Genomic DNA, 13,662 nt, shown 5'->3' on the forward strand with positions numbered 1-13,662 from the left:
GAAAAAAAGAACACCTGCAGGCCTGTCAACAATGACTATAGAAAATGGCTTCTGGCACAATGGCATGTGGAACAAAGGCAAATGGCAACCTATGGCAAACACAAACACTAACACACATACACACACACACATACACACACACTGTCCAGACAAAGAAGGCATGGCAAAACAGAGAACACAGTATTTATTCGCAATGCCCCCCAAATAAATTAACAGGGATAAAACACACATCCTCCAACGGCATTACCCTACCTAAACACTATTTGCTGGAGAGAAAAGTGCTTGAAATACAGTAAAAAAGACACATTTTGTATTTTAATCCAATACCATCCATGCCCTAAAAGTTGTTTCAAATCAATCCAACACAGAACCAGTTGCTTCATGCACCCATGACTAGTACTGGGCCTACTGGCTGGAAGGTCCATTGCCAGACTAGGCCACATAGTGTATTAAAAGAATAATGCACATGTAATAGAAAACATGGAGAAAATGTACTAAACTGTGCAACATTTTCCCTGTACAAATAGGTAAAACAACCATCAAGGAGACATGGCCACAAACAAAGAACAAATGCAAGGCTATGGCAAAAGCACGTTGACTGCCTGTGCAAAATGGCCACCAGCCACATGGTCACAAGAAGCAGGAGACCTGGAAACCAAAGAACACATGCAGGCCTAGGGGAAAAGCGCACATGCTGGCTACACAAAATGGCCGCCAACCACATTGTCACAAAAACAAGCAGGAAGGCATGGGAAACAAACTAAGAAGAGCACATGCAGGCATACACTGACTGGCTACACAAAATGGCAGTAAGTCACATGGTCACAACAACAACAACCAGCAAGAAGGTATGGCCACATAAAGAAGAAATAAAGACCTATGGCAAAAGCACACTTGCTGGCTACACACAATGGTTGTCAGCCACATGGTCAAAACAAAAGGCAAGAGGCCTATGGACACTGACTATAAAAAATGACCACAGGCTAGATGGCATGTGGAGCAAAGGCAAATGGTGCTCTATGGCAAACACACTCAAACACACACACACACTGGTCAGGCAAAGGACGCATGGTAAAACGGAAAACACAACATTGATTCAGCTAAGCCAAAAACATAAATTAGCAGGACCCCAAAAAATGTTTACAACAACACACATCCTTCAAAGGTATTACCCCGCCTATACACTGTTTGCAGGAAAGGAAACATGAAATACCACAGAAAAAACACATTTTGTATTTCAATCCAAATCATTTTATGGCTCTCGTGATGTTTCAAATTCAACAGACACCTCGGAAACAGTTGTTTTAGGCACCCATGACTAGCACTGGGCCTACTGGCTGGATGGCCAATTAGTAGACTATACTATGTGAGGTAGGACGTGCACAGCCTGTTTCTAACAAACACATTCTTGAAGGTGTGCCATGCTCCAAGGTATTGCTCCCTGAACCGGAGCGTTATAGTATCACTGTAGCTGCATCCCCATAGACTTGGGGTATGTCTCCCGGGCACAGGTTAATGGTGCTTTTATGAAGTTTCAACAATTTCTTTCGAATGTTCAATAAAACGCGCTACTTCAAAAAAATAAGTTTCATTTTTTCAACATACTTGTGCAATATCAAATACAAAGTAATTAAATCCATTGGTTTATGCATCAGACACAAAGAGTGATCCTTCCAGCTCCAAATCCAAATGAATAGTGACCAAGAGATGAGAAGCACTGGGAGGAGCATCCTGGACAGGAACAGGAAGTTGGAGACCCAGGGGCACTTCCTTTCAGTTGGATTTTTTTTAAAGCACTCCTCACACAAAAAAACTCAGACACATGTCCATTTGAAGAGGTTTTTGTTTCCAAACATTTCAGGAAGATTTTGATGCTTCTCGAGTAAAGACTCTTCCCCAGATTGCAGTTGCAGTAGATCCTGATTGTTCAGGGTCATGTACAGCAAAAAACATCAGCTGGAAGTCGCTGGCCAGTCCGAATGACGTGTTGACGACCACAGAATCTCTCAAGCGTAAATCTTGTGGCGATCGCAAACGGCTATAAAAATCTCATGGGCGATCATGAGCAAATCCGGCTACCCAAGGATCTTCTAGGCAGATAATTTAAAGCTCTCTGGACTCCATCCAGATGATGGATCCAACTACAACCTGAACCTAAAACTCTGTCTGTTAAAGACATCTTTAAACCCTGGTTTTTCATCTGTACTATCAAATAGGACTAAATAACATCGCAACTTGGATGAAGGCAAATTTCCTAAAACTCAACGGAGAAAAAACGGAGGTAGTAATTTTAGGGAAACAGAAGCACCTATGGAGCCGACAACACTGGCCAGAAAAAAATGGGCAATCTCCCGATCCCAGTATCACAAGTACGTAATCTTGGTATACTCCTTGATGATACTTTGAGCATGCATGCACAATCAAAGTTGCAGCCACCTGCTTTTCCATCATTTGGTGGCTGAGGAAAATCTACTGGATGCTCCCAGAGTCAACTAAAAAAACGGTAGTCAATGCCTTGATCACGTCCCGTTTAGACTACTGTAATGTTCTTTATCTAGGATCAAATAAAACTATCCTCCACCGTTTACAGATGGCCCAAAATGTGGCAGTTAGATTATTATGCAAAGTACCAAAAAGGGAATCAGTTTCTGCATTTCGACGCAAGCTACATTGGCTAAATGTAGAAAACCGAGTGAAATTTAAAGCACTCATCTATATGTACAACATTAAAGCCAACACAGCCCCTAAGTACCTCTGCGCACTGACAAAAACATATATCCCGTCCAGGTACCTCAGATCGGCCACTCAGGGCCGTTTTATGATCCCTAAATTCGAGGGTGCATGCATTGGAGGCAAATCCTTAGCCTACCTTCGCCCGTTTCATTGGAATTCTCTCCCCATCGCACTGAGAAACGAGCCAAACTACTCCAGTTTTCACAAGTTGCTAAAAACCTGGTTAATTGATAAATAAGATACTTTATGCATACAGAAGCGGCTGAGATGCGCCGGGAAACCCACTTTGGGTAGCCGTTGCGCACTACAAGTACAAAAAAAAAAAAAAAAACCTTCCCTCAGGATGATATGAGGAAGAGTAATACACAGCCACACCCAGAGGGCCTATGCTATCCCAATAAGCCCAAGGCAAACACTGGTCCCTGGTCCAAGTGGAATTCAGCTACTGCATATGTCCAGATGAAGATTTGCAGATCCTTAATATTAGTCCGAACATCAGCTAATTGCTCTGGCCATACCCATAGGAATCTAGAACAAGAATCCACTGCTAATAGGATGCATTTAAGGGAGCCATCAGTGTTCGAAATACACACCAGCCTAGGGCTGTTTGAACTTAGGAGAGGTGTCTGTATTGGGTGGGCTGCATTAGAAGATTTGATTTGTAGACAAATGTCACAGATAGGAACATATTCCTTTGTCAGTTTGTAGCGACCAGTCCACCAATAAATAGTGTTGCCGTAGTAGTGCCACAGCTGCATGGGCAGAATCTAACCCCTCACTATCAGCTATGATAAATTCTAGTCTATGGTCTGAATTCTGAATCACTCAATCCATTACTCCAGGAATAGAAGCAAAAGGCATTTTTTATTCTTTTATTGACTGCCTAGATATCTGTTGACACATCTGTCCTTCCATCAGGGAGAGCTGGGTTTCTCAGTTGGAGAAGATTCTGACTTTAGGGGCTAAGCTCTTCCCGACACCGCGTCTGAAAACCCAGTAGGCATAATCATCGGAGTAAGGGGGATCCAGATGATCACACAAATCATTATCTTGCCTTTCGACGGTTCTCCCATCTTTCTCCTCCGAGCTATGTTATCAAAGGGGCCCAAATTCCAGTTCTTTTTGAGTGAGCACAGCACCTTTTTATCTTGCGTACATATACAACTGAGCTTAGGAATTCAGCCTTAGAGGGACAGGAAGTAGATATCCACTGCTTACAAATTTCTCTTCTCCCCAGTAAGATTAGATCGAATATTAACTTGCAGCTGTTGCTCTAGAGAAATCCCAACTCTGGTGTGCAGCCAAAAACACCTGAGGGCTTATCTCAATGCTAGATTGGAATATGCCATTCATGATCCAACCAACTTCATCGCATCGCACAGCCCACCCATCATGCAGCCGACCTCCTTCAACCCTTGCAGCTGGATGTATGACGTTACAACGCATACTTTTACAACGCCTACCTTTACATCGCAGTTTTTACAGCGCATGCTGTTACAACGCATAGCGCTAAGGGGTGCTGGATAGTGAATAGTTTAATTTATTATAACAAATCCAGTCCCCGTGGATAGTAGGGAAGGTGTTGGATAGTAAATTAAATCTATTCCCTAGCCTAGAGCGCCCCCCTGTGCAATGCGTTGTAATGACATGCGTTGTAAAAGTTGCGTCGTAATGGTAGTGCCTTGTAAAATTTGCGTTGTAAAGGATGTTCACCCTTGCAGCTTGTCCATTCTCCCAGGTGTCTACAACGCTCTGTGAAGGGAGACCAAATTATTCCCTGTCAAACAGGCGTGTCTATAAAGAGTAAGCATTGATACTTGCCATATGTGCTTTATTTGTCTGCCCAACAAAAGGTATGCTTTTCGCACTCAGTAGGTAGGAGTATTTTTGAGTGGTAATGGAGTGCCACAGTATGAGCCATTAACAGCTACCATGATGACACCATCCACTCTCGTATGGGAATGAGTAATTGCAGCTAGGACAGCAGTCTGAACTGCTGCCTTTGTGGCTCCATCAGCAAGTGAATTGCCAGCAACATGTATTTCAACATGTTGGTGACTCAATTATATGAGCCAGTGGCAAACATTCGTTATGATGTGCCACAATTCCCTAAATCAACTTGTGCTTGATAGTATTCAGTCTCTAAATCCATTCTGACACCAAAAGTGCAAGTGCTCATTGAAAGACTGGACACAATAATACGAATTGCCCACTATCAGTGTGGGGAATTCAGGATCCGTATTTTTTAGTGCCAAAATTAGAGCTCTTAGATCAGCAATGTATACAGTGCAATCACCTAGTGTTTGTGTACATTTTTAAGAGGTTGGAAGACTCTATCTCTCATTATTTCCCCTACCGCTGCACAAGTGGCAGAGCATTGTTGTTTAGTTCCAACTATAGGCTGGGCAGAACCGTCAATATAGACAATGAAGTCATAGTGGTCATTGGGCTTAGGGTATTCTTGTTCAGATTGCTGGATTGTTTGTGTATGTAGTGTAGGGTCAAAGACATAGTCTATGTTAGTATTTGTTAAGGAGTTGGCCCACTGGATCCATGTACAGGATATAAGACTTTTGCTTTTGAAACACTGACCTGTGTTACAGCCTCTAAGGCTCAAATTTGAGGCATGGCAAATTTGCGTCCCCCCTTAGCCAATGATCTTTCCTTTATAACAGCTGTCTAATCTGCAATCAATATGTTTTCTGTCGGTGTAAAACACATTTCTACATTGGAATATGTATGCAATTTATATGCAGTATCACATCACCTTCATTGACAGTGACATTTATGTACCCTGTTGCTCCTGCATTTATGTGGATCATCAAATTTGTGGTAACACTTTTGTGTAAGTGTTTAAAAGCAAGCATGTTAGTTTGCACTGATCTCAGAATCTGTGTGTGTTCTGGTGTCCAATATGTTCTTGAGAAGTCTGGAGTATTATCTCATAAAACCGTTTCACACATTGTGCATAATCTGGTATGTATGTTCTGCCAAAATTGAGAAATCCCAAAAGAGATTGTAGCTTTTGTATTGTATTTGGAGATTGTAGTATTGCACATTTCTCTAAAAAACGTTGTGCTAAGCTTTTGCCTTCATTTGATAACTCATATCCCAAGAGCAGGACACTGAGACAGGCAATTTTTGTTTTGTGGAAGATTAATTTGTAGCCACATTGAGCAACTTCCATGACAATGTGATCTACGGTTTACAACCATAACAACTCAACTTTTACCACGCAGTGCTGTTACAACACAGGTTTTATTACGCATACCATTACAACGCATTACACTGGGGGCGCTCTAGGATAGGGAATAAGTTTAATTTACTATCCAACACCTTCCCTACTATCCACGGGGACTGGAGTTGGAATAGTAAATTAAACTATTCACTATCCAGCACCCCTAAGTGTAATGCGTTTTAATAGTATGCGTAGTAAAACCTGCGTTGTAACAGCATGCGTGGTAAAAGCATGCGTTGTAACGTCATACATTCTGATCTACTCTGGCTAGATATGTGTTTACTGCAAAAGAAACAATTGATGGACAGAATTTTGGACAATGCAAACATTCACCCCCAGTCAAAAGGATCTGAGTTTAATCTGTTGTGAACGTATCTAGGACCCTATTTAGATATTCCCGATTTATGCCCTTATGTGGTTATAACATATCATATCCTTATAAAGGCATAAGAATCATATCCATATTTAGTCATAGCCAATGCAGTCCAAATACGGCAAGGCTACTCCCATAGACTCCTAGAAAGTACAACGCGTTCGTTAAACAAACCAAGCTTCCAGCAGCCCGGGAATTCCCCCCCTGCATTTGTTTTGATTTACCAAGAACTGCTGGAGTCCTGAAAGAACTGTAAGTTCTTAGTGACGTCTTATGTCCAACCTTACGTCAAACTCGGCACCTTCCAGGTATAAATATACCAACAGCTGCCCTAGCAAACACACGGTGGTTTTGGAGCAGATCGACTATCTATTTGCCCGGCGCCCTGCTGTGGCAAGTGCCGAAGGAAGCCGACCCTCCCATTGACGCACTGAGAGAGACGCTGTCTTTTCTCCTGCCGAGAAATCCAGCTCCAGTGTTTCCAGTCACCCTTGTGGGGTGCTGGGAGATCGAGTCCTGAGAACGAGATACAAGACCTCCTTCATTCTATAACCAAGGTACGGAGCTGATTAGATCCTTAGAGAATTCTTGATTCAGATTCTTGGCAAAACTATCTTAACTTAAACTGCAGCTCATATACTCCTTCCCACGTTCTAGGCTTAGGTTAGGTACACCGGGGTAGGCGTATCTTAGAAGCACCAGTTGAGGACGTTTAGTCATGGTTTTATATATGTATATATTTTATCTATTTTAAACACAGTATGGCTAGAAACTGTACCATGCTTTTACAGTATTATTTCATAAATACTCCTTTTACTGTACGCACTTTACTTTATAACAAGTATTGCAATTGTGGCAACTCACTTCTCTTGCATGATAAAGAAGACTGTTCAATAAATAACCACTTTTATTGAAAACGCCCATCTCTCTATTTCTCTGCGCTTCTGGTGAAACTAAGTATGCACGATTGACTGAGTGAAATAGTTATCTATTGTTTCCGCGACTCTGGAGATATACTCCATATTCTGGAGGGAGCAAAGTTGTCATGTTTATGCGGTTGTCAGAAACTAATCCCTTCTTGTCTATTCAGGAAAGTTAACTCCTTCCTGTTCACTCGAGAAAGTTTCTAGTGACCTCTGAGCTAGCTGGCATTCATAATTAAGTCTAACATATTCAGTAGAGACCTAGTCGACCTCAGTCCTACGTCTAAACTATTGTTTATGTTATTCCAATGCACAGAGCCTATTGGGAATATAGGAACTACACTACATGGCGCCCAACGTTTGGTAAGGCGATAATTTAGCGCTAGATGCTAGAGTAACTCAGTCGTGCTTTTCACAAGAGACCCCTTTTTCCCGTAAATACTCCAATAGACTTCTGGAGTGGGTGAAAGGTTAATATCCGCCGAAACTTAGCAGGATGAGAATCCTATGTATTAGTTTTTGGTTTAGTCAACGTTGAAGGATACAGTGTTCCAAAATATTGTGCACCTAATCTTTGTTTCCTTGAAACTTGCTCTGCAAACTTTCTGTCAGAAAAATGTAAGAAAGTGAAGACGAAAGGGAGAGAGCTAAATTAGCAGCTCAACTTTTAGCGGAAGACACAAGTCTCCGGGAAGATAACCCGGAGGCTATACTCATCCCAGTCAATGTAAGGAAGAGTTTAACTTACAAACTTATAAATAATGGAGTATCATCAAGAGGTGGTACAGTCATATTTGTGGTAGAGGCCCATGAATATTGGCAGACAGAGGTATTCTATTCCTGGATACATTTTCCAGCAGCACATGCTGTGACACGCGAGTTCCACTACTACAAAATAGAGAACTCTCCAACGGAATACGTTCCTTTCGAGGACATTGAGATTCCACTAACATACCACGAGCACCAGCTCTGGTTTAATGGCGCCCTAAAACATCAAAATCACTTCACCAAGATCGGTCCACTAGGTAGACCAGGAGCCACATGGCCGGTCCTAGCCGGCTATACACCACATCCTGACATTAATGGAATGTCAAGCGAAGAACTTTTAGTTAAACTAAAAGAATTAACAAAAGCATATAGAGAATTAGTTCAATTGACAATTGACGGTACAACCTGCCGCGACAAATTGAAAGAAACAGATATAGCAGAACAACCTTTTGAACTTGCCAGAATAATTGAAAAATCCTATGGAGAATTAGGTAGAGATAGTTTGGGTGGGAAACCACTAACACCAGAACTAACTGAAAATCCTGAAAAAACCTTTATTAAGAATAATCTCAATACTCCAAAAAGAGGTGGGAGGGTAATAAACAGACTACTCCCAGAGAAAACCAATACCAGTACAGACGGAGGTCTCCCCAACGGAGAAATCGATCTCCAGCACTGGGGGCAGGTCTCCACAACAGGAGCCATCTGAAAAAAGATACAACCTTAGAGATAGGGATAAATTAAGAAAACCTGACAGATATCAAGATAATGATACTCGTCCCTCTCGATCTTTTTAGACTTCCTCACAGAAATCGGAAAGAAGAGGATGGTCAGAACATAAAGAAGAGCGCGTCAAGTCCAAAGACAAGGAACCTGCTCATCAAAGTAAAAAATTACAATTTCCAAAAAAGAAGGTAGCTAGTATTAAAATAAAACATGCCGAGGATTCTGAGGACACAACTGAAAAATGGAGAATGGGCCCAGACAATGCTAGACAGCGCAGCAGAAGTGACCATAGCTCGCAAGATCCTGATAAATCTTCTGGAGACAGTGGACACGAATGAATACATTCAGGTGGAAACTGCAGACACCAGAGTTAGTGTGCCCCATAAATTATATGAAATAACATTACGTATAGAGGGGGACAAAACTAGGAAAATAAGAGGTCTCTTTTGGGATAACCTATCTAAGGGCTATGATATCCTGCTAGCAGAAAAAGACTGGCCACCAGAGTGTGTCAGGGAGTGCCCACATGGAGAAGAAATGATTATGCCTGCCTTCTCAAATCACATTCCAATTCATAAAAAATACACATATGCTAGAAAATGGGCAGTGGCCCAAGCCCCTGCATTATATAAAAATCATGTAGGATGGGATGAGTATTCTCCTCAGCACAAAATTCAGTTAAAAAATCAACCTACTGCACAGAGGCAGTATCCTGTTAAGCAAGAAGTTAAAAAACAAGTTAGGGAGATCTTAGACCAACTTGAATATCAGGGGGTGATTGAAACATGCACCTCACAAATGAACAATCCTTTGTTTCCTGTCTCCAAGCCAGACGATTCATATCGTCTAGTTTTGGACTAAAGACACCTAAACACCTGTTGTAAAACATTTGCAGTACAAAACTCACACAGTGCAGCACTGATGAATACCATTGTGCGCAAAAAATATAAAACGACATTAGATATCTCAAATGGTTTCTTTTGTCAAAACATAGCACCAGAAAGCAGGTATTTGACCGCTTTCTCCTGTATGGGGGCCCAAAAGCAATTTTGTCATCTCCCACAGGGATTCAAGAACAGCCCAGGATTATTTTCAGCCAGGGTAACAGAAGTACTACAAATGTATGATGATGAGGCATTATCTTATGTCGATGACATCTATCTTACAGAAGGTGACCTGGAGACACACTTGAAAAGAGTGAACACCATTTTACTTGGGTTCGCAGCTGAAGGGTACAAATTCAACTTTAGGAAGTCACGAATTGCCCACCTCACTGTCCTATTTTTGGGATATGAGTTATCAAGTGAAGGCAAAAGCCTAGCAGACAACTTCTTAGAGAAGTGTGCAGTATTCCAAGCTCCAAAAACGCTGAAAAACTTACAATCAATTCTAAGTTTCCTGAATTTCGGAAGAACATACATTCTAAATTATGCAGAGAGGGTTAAACCTCTCTATGAATTAATAAAACCTGATTTCAAACCAATCAATTGGACTCAGAAACACACAAAAATGTTAAGATCAATACAAACAGATATGTTAACTAAAACAAAACTGCAAACACGCGCAAATTAATGCAACCTTGTAATCCGAGTCATCCCAGAAAGATGCAGATTCACGTACCTGACCTCTAATGAGGGAGAAACGGTACCAATAGCTTATAAATCACACTTGTACACACAAGCTTAAATGAAATTCAGTTCTACAGAAAAAATTCTGACTGCGGTTCAAACTGCTGTAGCAAAAGAAAGAGCCCTAGCACAAGGTAAACGTATAATAATCGTTACACCTGTACCTGCCCTAGAAGCAGTAACAAAAGCTAGCATTCCGAATGCTAAAGCTCTACATCCGAGATGGATACAATGAGTTAATTCTCTTGCTGCATCAGACTTAGCATACGAATTTGATCCTAACTTAAAAACGCAAGAATTTCTCCAATACGAATATGAATGTCCTCTGCTGACCGAAATCCTGCCTTTTGGGGGTTGGGGGTAAACAAGCATATAGTGCTGCGTGCGCGATCTTTAAAGGTCGGTGGCACGAAGTGAAATTTAGACCACTGGTCACTAAAACTCAATCACTAGGAGACTGTACAGCTCAGCAAGCTGAACTATAGGCTTTCAAGATGGCGCTTGAAAATACCGATCGCAAATTCCCCACACTAATAGTGTGTGATTCGTATTATTGCGTCCAGTCTTACAACAAATACTTGCAGAACTGGGTTCAAAACGGTTTTAAAGATGCAAAAGGTGGCATAATCAAGCATAAGTTGCTTTGGGAACAAGTAGTTCTTTTACAGAAGGAACTACAAAAGACTCACGTGATACATACACTGAGTCATCAACGTGATGGCGTTCACGTTGCAGGGAATTTATTGGCTTGTGAAGCCGCGAAGGCGGCTGTGCAAACGGCTTCCGTAGCTGCCATTACCAGGTCAAAAACTAAAATAGACAACGAGATAATGAAAGCTGTCAGTGCTTCAGTAAAAGACAGTGGTAAGACACTCCCAAAAGGCTTTCCAGTAAAGTACTCATACAAAACTGATGCGAATAATGTTCCTTTTACTGTAATCCCTGGAGTGGGGGATAGAGCAATTCCAAACATGGAACACAGGTTAGGACTAATTTTAGCGGCACATGAAGGGCTAGCCTCTGCACATGCAGGTGTTTCTGCCACAGTATAGTTATTAAAACAGAGATATTGGTGGCCACGCATAAGAAAACAAACTAGAAACTAAGTTCTAGAATGTCAAATATGCCAAAGAATGAAAGTATCAACAGTGAAACGACCTGCACAGACGCCCCTTCTAATCTCAGATAAACCATTAGCGTGCGTTTACCTGGACCACTGTGGTCCCTTACAAAGGGATAGCATCTATAAATATATCATGGTCGCAGTGGATTACTGTACGAGATTCATTTGGATGTAGCCCCAGCACTCGGCTGACGCCAGAACTGTTATTAAAGATTTGCGAGTCTTTATCAGCACATACGCAATTGGTATGCTACATTCTGACCAGGGTCCTGTGTTTAGCTCTCGAGCTTACAAGGAGGCCATGGCCAGCATGGGCATTGCATTGCGGTACTCTAGTCCATTCCATCCCGAGGGAAATGCCGTAGTGGAGAGAAAAAAACGTGACATAAAGCAATCTATAACAGTGAGGATATTAGGTTTGGGTGACGGGTGGGTCAAACATCTAACAAGTGTCCAACGTAGTCTTAATAATCTGCCAAGAAATTCTCCAGGAGGTATCACTCCGTACGAACTTTTGTTTGGTACCAGAATGATCATTCATGACCTCGATAGTTAGACTTCAGTGGTGGAACAAAAAACCTTTGATATCAAAGATCGTTTGGCTGTTTTACAGGACTTGAATGAAACAAGAAGAAGTCTAAGTAACTTAAAGCTAAAGCCAACGGCCACTGAAGAAAAACCACCTGTCCCAGCAAGACCTTTCTGGATTCCAAAGATTGGGGATCTGGTCAGAGAAAAGATCGCGGTGAAGAAGGAATTTGGGCCTTCTTACTGAAAAGCAGTACCTGTCTTAGCTATCATCGGAACAAGATCAGTAGTACTACCGCCCCTTGCTGGTAAAAAGGAGAACAGAGTTGTATCAATCGACCTGGTAAAACCACAATCATGTGGCCAATAATAAGTAGTAGGCCCAGTGGACTCCCAAGAAGTAGCAGAAGACCAAACCTTGCTACAATTCAAGAGGTTCAAACTGAGAGACTAATCACATTTGATAAACCTGCAGTGAATAAAAAAGGACTATGCAACAAAACCATGGAACTTGTGCCTCTTGAAACCCAAATTGCAACAGTTTGTCAAGAAACACCTGTCTACAATGATGTAGCATCTGAAAATACATATCCAAAGACAAATGAAAATCCGGAAGCAATTCCAACAATTGACAGAACTGCATCTGGCTACTTCATCAATTTCGATGACTTTTCTGATGATGCAAGTGAACATGAAGAAACGCCAGCAACTAAAACTTTCAAAGAAAAAATTACTGAACTCTTTCATCAACTCAAAGAAACATATCTGATTTCACCATGGATTGGATTATGGATTGTGTTAGGTGTACTTATCCTCCTGCTGTGGCTCATTTTTGTTTTAATTTTGGGAAAATTCATTGAAGGAAAATATAGTACAATGGACACAGCAAGTCAGAACATCAACTTGGTCCCAACGCCTCACATCGAAAAAAGTGAACTATCATCAGTGAACATCACAGCCATTCCTATACCAGGTGGTGTAGCATGGGACGCTACTGATTACGAAATCTATGGCCTGATTGAAATCTTGAAATATCCATATCAATTCAAGGTCTCATTAAGTGACTTTTTATCACTAAGTATTTTCTCTGATGATTGGGACTTTGAAAATATTAATAATATGATGGCAGATTTAGAAATGTCAGCAAAATTTACAGAACATGTTTATTTAGAAGGCTCATCAAACTATGAAGAAATGTATTGTTTTAACCATTATGGGCATCACTATTTGCATAAATCTGCTAATCCTGGAAATGTTTTTACTTATAATCAATGGGAACATTGTCCCACACCGCCAAGAGGCAGCTCGAAAACATTTTATGAGAAATTCCAATACTTCTCAGGGTTTAACATAACTTTTTATTTTAAAATGTTAAATAAGACAGGAATGAAAAACATGTTGAAAAACACTAAATTGATATATTCCACACAATTTTATGAAAAAATGTCTACATTTGGTTTTGAATTTTGGAAAAACAACATTGAAACAAAAACCATTTGGGGCACAAAAGATTGGCAGGTACAAGGTCTAGAATCATTATTTAGAGCCTGCATGATCCCAGAACAAATAATGTTCCTGAATGACACCATTCAACAAACAACCTGTCTTGGCCTAGCCAAGAT

The sequence above is a fragment of the Lissotriton helveticus genome, chromosome 1_1 (genome assembly GCF_964261635.1).
Source record: "Lissotriton helveticus chromosome 1_1, aLisHel1.1, whole genome shotgun sequence".
Classification (NCBI taxonomy): domain Eukaryota; kingdom Metazoa; phylum Chordata; class Amphibia; order Caudata; family Salamandridae; genus Lissotriton; species Lissotriton helveticus.